This window comes from Ambystoma mexicanum, chromosome 7p (genome assembly GCF_040938575.1).
Source record: "Ambystoma mexicanum isolate Mex_15411 chromosome 7p, UKY_AmexF1_1, whole genome shotgun sequence".
In the NCBI taxonomy this organism is placed as follows: Eukaryota; Metazoa; Chordata; class Amphibia; order Caudata; family Ambystomatidae; genus Ambystoma; species Ambystoma mexicanum.
The window spans coordinates 433,128,622-433,140,627 of NC_090939.1; positions in this window are offsets into that span (position 1 = coordinate 433,128,622).

The window sequence follows — 12,006 nt, forward strand, 5'->3', positions numbered from 1 at the left end:
AGGTCAATAGCGGTATATATTTTTACCCCAGGATCTGGGACAGCCCTTGGTCAATATAGGGAAGAGGGCATTGGGACATGTGGACCTATTTGTTCAGCTCCCTCAGGTCTGCGCAATGTTTCCATTGGCCATTTGGTTTTATAATCCACAGCACCGGATTATTAAAGGTGCTGTGGACTGGACGAATTATCCCATGGGACACAAGGTTTCTGATCATTTCTGTCAGGGACTCCATAGATGCGAGAGGCAAGCAATATTGCTTTACAAGTACAGGAGTAATTCCAGGGTCTGTGGGAATTGTGGTAGTATGTATCTCTTTGCGACCACAGTTGTACGAGTCCACAACAAAGATATCTTGGAAATCTAAGAACACCTGTTTCAACTTTTGCTTTTGCTCCCCAGTTTCACAGGCATCACCGAGGTTGACCAGCTCTTCAACCATTTGCCTGAGGCCTGGAAGATTTTGGTTTTCACTATCTCAGCGGCCTTCTTCAGCTGGGTGGAGAGTTCTCTGGTTAGAGTATTGACACGGACAGAGGGTTTTAGGTAGGTGAGGCAGTTATTGTGGACCTGGAATATCACCTCATTCTGCCTGATGTCACAGGTCACCTCTTCCTTCCCGTAAGGGCAGGAAGAGTACACCAGGAAATTCCCCCCTTGCCATGTTAAGGTTCTTTCTGGTGGTATTTCATTGTCATTGTCATTGTCATAGCAGTCATTGGGGATTGGCCCTATCAGTTCATTTGCTAGATCCATGGAAAAATGTTGGTCATCAACCGCCATTCCAATAATGGTGCCTGCACCCAGAGTGATACTCGTAGGGTCACTGTTATCCATCAATATTGGAATGGTATTGTGTGTTCTACAATGACTAATGATGTTGGGTTTACCCCCAACCCCTGCTTTTGGAGTTGGGCATTGAGATGTACATAGGCATCAGGATTTAGCAGTTTCTGTCCTCTTTTAATTTTTAAGTCAAGTGGGAATTGGCTGGGGATTTTGACTTCCTCTCCAATTTGATCTTCAACCACATACAGCAGCAATTGGGCTGACCAAAATCCTTTTTCTGAATCATCAAAGTCCATGGGATTGCCCCCTAGTCAGGACCAGGCCTTGTAATTTATCAGGTCCAAATTAATTGCAAACGGATTGAGAATGTCACTGCCTGAATAGAATGCAGCAGGGACATCTCGCACAATCCAACTATTATGTCCTGTGCTTTTGTCACCTATAGACATTTTGAGCATACACCTGCTAGGCAGGAGATATTTGGAATTGGGAATTTCCAGGCCCATTTCCCACTTATCAATCAATTTAAATGTGGGAATGTTTGGATCTTTTGGGAGCTTTCTTAAGATGGCTTTGCTGATGAAGCGCTTTCTGTTGTTCAGGCACACTTTGGCGAAAACAGACTTTTTCCCCTCATTTAACTGAATAGGGAGGAACAGCTGTTCTTTAATTTTCTTTTTTTTAAATGAACTTTATCTTATTCAACCAAGTACATGCAAGATAAAATACAACCAAGATCAACATGAAATATAGCATATCATAACACACACATCCATTAAAATCACCATATCCCAATGAATCAAATAAAAAATATGTATAAAAAAATCAAAAAACTTATATACAATGGAATCAGAAAACATTTCCTAACAATAATAAGTCAATAAAACAAAATGAACCCAACTCCCTAACATATGAACACAAAACAAGACTCAACAAATAACAATACACCAAAAACTAAACAATTAATCATTTAATCACAAACAGCAGACAAGACAAACACTAATACACTAATACAAATATTTATTCACCTAGAAAAGGTGGTCATGTAGGTAATGAACTATTACCATATAATTCAATAAAAGATTTCCAGAAAATCCAATGAGCTTCCTCCTTACCCTTCCTCTTATACATAACAAATGCAAAATCAGATAATATCACTACATCATTGATCCGTTCTTCCACCGTTGGTTTCTTCTGCTTCTTCCAAACTGTCAAAATCTGTTTCACTGCAATTACCAAAATGTGATTTATCCATGAAACATATAAACAAGCTGTTACACACCAACCAGTATTTGGCAGAAGCAAGACCCGCAACAGTCCTCTTGGAAATTTAATAGAAAGGGTCAAATCTAATCTGTCAAGGACTTCACACCAAAAGGTAATTACCCTGGGAAAATTCCACAACATATGAAGCAAGCTCCCTTTTCCCCTCCCACATCCCCAACACATATCATCAGTAACCAATCCTGAGGCACACATACGCTCAGGAGTCCAATATAATCTCCCCAAAACTTTCTGAGGGATTCATCGCAATTTAAGGTCCATTTTACTACTATGGCCAGCACAACACATAACTTTCCATACCCTATCAGCAATAACACAGCCAAATCCGATTCCTATTTCCGTTTCAGAACATTCCAGGAATCTAAAAAAGAATCATTTTCTGGCATAAGCTTTAAATACGTAGAAACATTCTGTGATGATAGACAAAACACATTCCATCCGGCGGGTTCCTGCTCTACTGGTTTGGATAAGATACCAAACACCCTGAGCAAAAGACATTTTAGATCTTTATATCTACTTATCTCTTTCCGTCCTAGCTTGAACGAGGTCTGAAGCTCCTGAAAAGTTTTTAAATGCCGATCCTGCATCAAATCCCCCATGACAAAATCCCCCTCGAAATCCAACTTCTCCAACAAAACGATCGATTATCAAGTTGTATTGCAGGATTATTCCAAACAGATGCCTTATAGTTCAAAAAGACATTCCCATCAAAGTTAAGCAACCACCATAACATCATATCTTTAGGAAGTTTAACAGTTTGTAGTTTAGCAGAACCCTTTGGTAGCTTCCCCATAGAAAAAAACATTATCTAATCGAAATTGTAACACTGCCTCCCTCTCAATTGACAATCACACTGGCTCTTCCTCTGTTTCTGCCAAGCCATACAAAGCCGCCTTCTTCAAAATAAATCCCCTGTAATACTTTCCCAAATTCGGATAACCAAAACCCCCATCCTTTATGCCCCGTTGTAAGATGAACTATGGCCTTTTTCTCACCCCAGAGAAAATCCAAGAAGACCCGATCAATTTCCTTAAGTTGTCTCTTAGTGAATGCAAGAGGTATATACTGCATAACATACAAAACCTTTGGCAGAAGCAGCATCTTAATCGTGTTAGCCTTTGCCCATATCCCAAATCTAATCTCAACCACTCCCTTACATCTCTCCGTAGGGTTTCCAACAACTTATTCACATTGAATTGAACCATTTTCTTTATATCACTCATAAGGAGGAACCCCAAATATTTCACATGCATCGCCGACCAGTTACAGTGCCAGTCTATAAAGTCACCTCTCCTTACAGCTGTTGGGAATGGAAACACCTCAGTTTTTTCCCAGTTAATCTTATAACCTGAAAACATACCAACTCTCTCTAGAATTTACATGAGAACGGCACTACCCTTCTCCAGATCCGAGAGTACTACTACCATATCATCCACATAAAATAATACTTTCACCTCTCTTGACCCAAATTTCAGTCCCTGAAGCCTCTGCTCATTCCTAATTATTGCAAATAGGGGTTTCAGAGCAATGTTGAATAAAAAAGGCGACCAGGGACACCCCTGCTTGTCCCCCCAGAGAGATTAAAGGAATCAGAAAATTCACCATTAACCCAAACACGCTCTTTAGCGGAGCCCTGAAATAAACAAATCATCCTCCGAAATGTATCACCAAATCCCATTTTCTCCAATGTAAAATCTAAAAATACCAAATTTACTCTGTCGAACGCTTTCTCAGCATCCATAAAAACCAAAGCAGCATTAGTCGATTTATTACTATGAATACTTAACAAATCCACTAGTGTTCTTATATTATCATACCCGAATCTTCCCTTCATGAACCCAACCTGGGATTTATGTACAATTTTACCAATACTGTCCCTCAGCCTATTTGCCATTATTTTCGCAAAGAACTTCACATCCACATTTAACAACGAAATTGGTCTATAATTTCTACATTTCCTACCATCCTTCCCTTCTTTTGGTATCACTGTGATCATAGCCTGAGTCATTGATTGACACAAGCCCTCTCCTTGTAGAAAGGAGTTAAACAACCTACACAAAATTGGAGCCAGAAGGGTATCAGACTTCCTATAAATCTCAATAGGCAATCCATCCAAGCCCCGAGATTTTCCCAGTTGGAGTTGTCCGATTGCTGACAATACCTCCTCTATCTCAATATCCGCATCTAACAAACAAGCATCCTCCAATGGGCAATCTTGAAATATCAACACTTTCAAACAAACACTCTAAATCCTGCCTTGAAGTAAATTCTCCCTCGGTATATAGAGTCCTATAATAATTCTGAAACCCTGAACAAATCTCAGTGTTGTTCCACACTAATCGGTCATCTTTATCTTCAATACTCTGGACATAGGATATCTCATTCAAACCTTTCAGCCTATTAGCTAAAAGTCGACCACGTTTGTCACCATTCTTCCAATATTTGTGCCTTGCAAAAAATATACCCTGCTCCGCCATCAAATTAGTAACACTCACCAATTTGTCCCTCACCATATTCATCTCAGTTCTAACGTCATTTCTTCCTGTCCGAGCATATGTTTGCTGTAGATTTGACAATTTTGCTTCCAAGTAATGCAATTCCTTTACAGATCACTTCCGAAGGCGAGAAGTCCAGTCAATCATATGACTCCTTATTGTAGCTTTAAAACTGTCCCATATAATCCTCTGACTAGCCGAACCCTAGTTATTCTAAAAAAACGGAGTCATTCACAACCTAATATCCTCCAAGACATCATTTTCTTCCGTTTTTAACCTCCATTTTTTATAAAACAGATCCACCTCATCTAACTCTAAACAAAGATCAACCAGTGCATGATCAGAGATTCCCCTTTCTCTAATATTAACATCAAGCGTCTTGCCCATTAACTGTTCTGAAATGAGCAAGTAATCCAATCTAGAGTAAGAATCATGCACTGGGGAGTAAAAAGTAAACTCTATTCCGACGGATGTAGTTCCCTCCATATATCAAGTAAACCAACCCTATCAAGAAAGAGATTAAACTCCTTACAAGCACACACTTTAGTGAACCTATATAAACTAATTATATCAAGTTTGTAATCCCGAACAAAGTTGAAATCGCCTCCGAAAATGACAGTCTCACCATTCATGCCCCTCAAAAGTTCAGCGACATCATCAAAGAAACTTTTACCCGATGCACACGGACCATACACACATCCTAAAGTGATCAAACTTCCCTTATACACCACATCAGCAAAATTCATACGGCCTTCTCCATCCATTGCCACCTTTGTAATTTTATATTCTAACCCTTTCCTAAATAAAATACTAACTCCCCTGGAATTGGTAGAATAGCAATTCGACAGATCCTTATTATATCTGGCATTAGTTAACCCTTGAACTTTGAGCTGGTTTTTCATCACTTTTGACTATAGAATTGGGATTTTCAGATTGTAAATTGGTATAAAATGTCAAAGTATTTCCTTCTAGTGTGGAATGCCACTTAAAACTGGAAGGAAGGTTGATTTTCAGGAATAGAGAGGAGTTCCCATCACCAGTTTGTTGTCCTACAGCAATTACTGTAACGTCAAGTATTTTATTATTTTGGAAATGAAACTCAATATGATCAGATTTTTAGTATGTCTTTTGAGGAACTTTGGGGTGGGGTTATCCTATTGCTGGACCTCAGCGCCCTTGGTTATGTTACTGGTTTGACTTTTCAGGGTCGCATGGGAAATTAACAATGGATTACTTGGTTCCTTAACTCTGTTTTGGAAAATGAAACTTTTTTTGGGGGGTGTTACATTGGCTTGTTCCCAAGCGCCCACAGATTACTGAATAGGATGACAAATGACTCCCTTTTCAGTGTTCAAAATCTCCACATCTTGTGGTTTATTATAAGATATTCTAGTGCCCTTTGTGATTACACGTGTTTCGATTACTAACTCATCTTTTTCAAATCAGGGCTGTTAGTGTTACATAGAAATTTTATAATTCACACATGTTAGACACGCACCATGCTATTCCCATATTAACATCATATGGAAGTCATTGATTTGTCAAGTAAGAACATTCAAGTAAAAGATTTTTTAAATCAAAAACACACAAAATATGTAAAATAAGTAAAATAAAGAATGGCCATTTTCAGGAGGGGTAAAGGGTAGGAGTGTTACGGATTAAAGAAAAACAATTTGGGGAGAGAAAGAGAAAATCGTAAATTATAACACAAAATAACATGAGATTAAATGTGCCTAATATTTTTCAATAGTGATCACACAGATATTTATGTAATAGTCCATGTAAGTCTTATTTTGTATTTTATATTTTTAATATTTTTAATTTTTATGGTATCAGGTAGTGAGCTCACGACCTTACCTAGTTGTACTGTTTCCCACTAGTATTCTTAAAGTCTTGTGAATAATTTCATGGGTGAAATCCCAGATCCATCTACAAAAAACAAAGGGATTTGTTGTTTGAAAGAATGTTCCTCCTCTTTTATATCTTTCAGGTTTAGTTGACTGAATTGTGTTGGCTCATGTTTCTAAATTCACATGCTTCCCATAACATAAGAGTAGGAGTCCTTAAACGGTCGAAAAAATGTTCTGTGAGAATTATTTTGTTGACTTTCCATGGCGGTAATCGCAGCAAATGGAAAGCGTTAAATCTACAAACTTCGGTTCTCTCGTGTTTTGATCGCACATATTTTTCCGATTTAACTTGTAATTGTTAGAAATGCTCCACGTTTTGCTGCGTGGGCTAGATAGATCAGACCCTTAATCTTTTAGGCCCCCGTGTGGGCACACCTTTTCATACTTCGTCCTGTACTTCGTCCTGTGCCAAACTTTCCTCATAACTGTGGCGTCCCCGCCAGACTGCTATTATGCTACATTGAGGTTGCCTAGCAACCCAGTCCAGTTCCAACGCTTGTGCCCACGGCCATGTTGGAATGGGAATGGCTAGCTACGTTCACATATTTACCCATGGTTCCGATCCTGAGTTTGTCGTTTAGTTGCAAAAAGAGATCTGATGTATAGTGTTCAGTTACTATTTTAACCTTGGTATATCCCATGATACTCGTAATTGAAATGAGTGCCAGTTTTTTTTTTTAAAAAAACTTGAATATCATAAACAATTCACCACTTATTACCTCAAAAATAAACTAAAAGTTTCCAGAAATTTCTCTTTTAATGGATTCATTATGCTAAATGGTACCGCGTAGTCTATGGTCCTTTCTCTATTACTGGTACCGCGGCCATGTTTTGGGCCGCTAAAAGTTACAGTGTTATTTAATAAGGTTTGTCAGTTCTAGTCCCTATTGCGTTCGGCTTCTGATTTGTTTTAGATGGGTTTTAGATCAACCCTATTCTGTCAATGTGTGAGAGCTTGTCTTGTTGCACATTTTTCTTCCCTGATACCATATGTCCCTTACTATATCTGCTCCGGATTATTATAGTTCTATCTTATTTAATACAAACAGATGAATATATACACTAAGTCTATATTTATGATTAATACAAAGCAGTTTCACATTTGCACACTTTCTAATTAATAAGTCATACTTATTCACAATCCGCAAGTTGACCAGTTCAGGTTTCCAACAATTCCTCAGTGTTATTTTTGTAACTAGTAATAAGACACACATTGTTCACAAAAAGGCGGCCATCTCATTATCTGTGTTAAGGCCTTTCACTACAGCTCAAAATTTGCAAATTAGTTCCGCTTCTTGTTGTCTAAGTTTTAATTCTTGGTCCCCGCCTCTGGGGCCTAAGGTCACTTTTTTGAGGCCAACGAACCTCAGCGCTTCTTTATCGTCCATCTGGTGCTTCTTCTGCCAATGTTGGGCTACTGGTAGGTTTGTTTCTTGACTTCCAATGGTCGATAGGTGTTCCGTATTCTAATTCTAAGTTCCCTAATGGTGCTGCCAGTATATATCTCTCCACGTTGGCAAATGATGGCATATAGCACATATTTCATCTTGCAATTCATGTAATCTTCAATCTTTTGTGTAATGCCATACCTGTCCTTGAAAGTTGTTGAATTGTCCAATGCATTCCTGCACATTGTGCAGGTACCATCTCTTGTGGAAGCGTTGGGAGCCATGTTACTGTATTGTCCTTTTTTACCTCTGGAAGGAGTGAAGGACTCAAAACGTTTTTAATTGTTCTTGCCCATTTGTAAATTATGGTTGGGGTGTCATCAATGTATTTCTTCACATTCAGGTCCAAATCAAGTAAATGCTAATTTTTCTTTATAATTTTCCTCAAGACTATGTTATCAGCACAGTAGGTAGTAATGAAAAGGGAGTCATTTGTCATCCTTTTCAGTAATCTGTGGGCGCTTGGGAACAAGCCAATGTAACACCCCCCAAAAAAATGAGATTTTTGTTCAACCATGTGGCATTTGTCATTTAGCTAACATGGTTGACACTTTGTTTCAATTTTATTGGCCAGTTAGTTTGAGTCCAGCGGTCCTTGTTCACACAGTCTATTAGGGGAGACAACCTGCAAAGTCTCCCCTAATAGGATTCCCTAATAGACAGGGGGTTCCCTCTGGAGTCATGAATATGACCGGGCGTTCACCTTATGTCATCCAATTTTAATTTCCAGATCTACAGTCCCCTCAACAGGAATTTAATTCCTGTCTAAGTTCTGGAGTTGTCCAGGAAGAGGGGTGAGAGGGATCTGGTGTCTCTCCCCCCTACCTGAATTTAGCTGCTGAAAATACCTTTTAGACAGAAGAGTGGCTTGCGATCCGGTGTCCACCAGTGCTGAAAATGCACATTGCCCTTTCACTCATTTGGGAGCATAGAATCCCCCCTCCTTCTCCTCCAGAGGGCAAAGGAAATGTGCATTTGGGGCAAGCTGCGAGGTCAATTTCTTTATTTTGGAATCCGACACGGTGGGGTTTTAGACATTTTTCTGTGCCTGGATTTGGGGATTACTGCCCTCATTGGTGAAGTTAGGTGGATGTTTCCTGGGGCAGTACTCACCTGGTTGGAACCCCCCCTTTGGCTGGAGGAGTCCATACCTACCCCAAGATAGGTCTGTTGCCCTTGTATCTGGGACTGATGTAATCAGGAGAGTTAGGGGTCCCATTGGTGGGATTTCCTACCTGACTGCCACCTCCTGCTAATTGATCAGATGGCCTCCTTTGCCTCTGATTTGGCTTGTTTTGGGGAGGTTTGTTTTTAGCCCCCCCATTTCTAGGTTTAAAATGGGGGCAACCTTCACCTCTGCCACCTTAGCAGCAGCAGGGGTGTTGGTTGGTTTGGGGTTTTTTGTCTGGTTTTTATTTCCTGCAGGTTTTTGGACTTCATAGATCTCGGTAGCCTGTTCTATTACCCAGTTCAGGGTCCTTTTGTCATGAAAATCCCTCACCAGCTGGGTCATAATGTATTTTGGGAGCACATGAAAATAGGTGGTAATAAACTCTCTACTATTCGTGCACACCCTCCTGGTAGTTTGTGCAAAGGTGCGTTTTAGCTTGCACAAATTCTCTTGGGGCCAGATCTTCTCAGCATTGCAAATTGTAGGCTGCTTTGTGAGCCTCCAGGGGGTTTCTGTGGGCAGAAAAGTGCTTCAAGATGGCCGCCTTGTAGGTGGACCACCTTGAATGATTTTGGTCTTCCAGTCCAGCAAAGAAGCTGGAGTACTCCGGAGAGAACGTCCATTTGGCATCTATGCAGTTCTGGTCTTTGATGTGAACAGTGTCCATCATCTGTTCATATAATTCCAGATGCTCCCAGACAGATATTTTGCATTTTTGTGGTACAGTGTTATGAAATTCCTAACAGCTTAATCTGTCTAATGGGGCCTTTCAAAAAAGCTCTCTTTTGTTTATCTGCCTTCTTTTGCTGAGTCACCCGAGTCCACACGCCCTCAAACTCAGAGCTGCTACTGTTTGAAGTCCCCTCATTATCTTCAAAGCTCTCCCTGATTCTTTGAGCTAGTGAGTGGCTCTCAGAATGGTGGCGTCTAGTTTCTTCTCCCATGTGGCGCACAGGAGAGTAGTCTTCTGACTCCTCTCTGCTTCCACGATTAGGGGAAGATCTCCCCCACTGTCCTGATTGGGTGGGGGTTTTTGAATGCTATTTTGGGGCCTCATTTCATGCTGTTTTTCTGCAAATCGAACCAAATGGTCACTTTGGAGATAGTGCTTCTGCAGGTCTAATTCCCTGACTTTCTCCTCATAGGAGGCTTCCTGGTCAGAGACATCAGCCATAATATTTTTGTGTCTATACAGGGATGCCCGTCCATCAATTTCTGAGGGGCGCTGACCTGTCAGCTCAATCAATCTACGCCTATTGAATTCTGACGGCCTCATGGTTTCTGGCTCATGTGGACCAGTAGACATGAAGTCAGCAGTTCCTTGCACCTACAAAGTAGTACACAGGGCATCACACTGTGATCAGGGGTTGCCCTGTCCTTCTCTACTTGTTTGTGGTCCCTCAAGTTTGGATTCAGCCTAGCCTACTCTTTATCCAACCTCCCTAGTTTCTCCATCTCAGCCCCTACCGCTTGATAGTAGGCAAAGGTCTTATCCTTTTGCTCTGCTATCAGGGCTTGACTGGCCTCTATAACCCGCTCTTGAGCTGCTGCCTACTTGTGGAGTAGATTATTCTCCTCACATATGGTCTCATTGTCTCTTTGCGCTGCTTCTATGGTCTGAGATCACTGAGACAATTTCTGTGGCAGGAGGTGAACCTCCTTTTTCTTCATATTTTGAGTCTCTACAGCTTGCTCTAACTCGAGTTCCATCTGTCTCCTATGTCCCATACATTTTTCACATTCTTTTATTATTCCAGTCAGTCCCTGATGGTCTGACTCCCTTCTCTGCAGATTGGTACTTAATTTGCACACTTCCTGGTATAGGGCCTCTTTCTCCTATAAAGAGTGCCCCTTTGTTCAGCCAGGTCATCCCTTTGTTGCATTATGGCGCCTAATTTCTGGCACTCTTCATCAAATTCTGATTGAAAGTGGAGTTCTTTAACCTTTTAACTGCCATGGGGTTTCCCCCCAGTGCCAAGGCCTTTTTTGGTGATTTTGGTATTTTGCCATTCAATGGCTTCTAACCTTTTCTGTTTCATTAACCCCTTAAGTGCCAAGGACGAGACACCTCGCCATTGGCCCTTAAGGGGGAAATAATTAATGTATTACTTTCCTCTTCCAAGTTTTTTTTATCTGATTCTGTAAAGTGACTATTTGCTCTTGTCTGATGTCATTGTATCTCACGTATTGTTTTAATTTCGGTTGATCCTCTTCCAAAGAGTCAACCTTTTCTTGACACTCCACTCTTAATGCATTTAATTGGGCCTCTTGGTCTGAATTATGTTGTTGTTGTTGTAAAGCCACATCCTCTTTTAGCTGTTTGATATAGTTCTCAACTTTGACCTCAGAATCTTGGCTCTCTTGCAATTTCCCTTCCACTAGGTTCAATTCCCTCTGGAATTGGTTTAATAGTGCAGACTGGTTTTTTGCAAGGGCTACATTTTCTTCAGCTTTCTCCTGCATAATCCCCATGTGGAGATACATGTAGGCTGTGAATCGGACTATTTTAATCTGTTCCTCCTTAATGCCTGGAGTCACATACAGTTCACTCAAGGCTTGATGTAACAAGTGAGTGGAAGGAAGGGGTCCCGGAACCCCCCCATGCATTCTGAGTCAATACACACTTCCTGGTTGTATTTTGGCACGGCTGCTTTGGGCACAGGGCCCCAGCCACAGGGCACCCATGTGGGAATGCCACCAGAGAATTGTGGCCCTCAAGGCCAGCCCAGACCAAAACCTGTCAGCACTCCATTTTGTGTGCCCACCAACTCCATTTTGTTTTCTCATAATGGCAGGCCAGCCATGAAATTAGAACGCAGGCCTGCAGCTCTCCTCTCAAGGTGCGCACAGCGAACAAGCTACTCCCCCCACCTCCTCCCCTCTGTCTTCTCTGCAGCCGACCGGTTCTC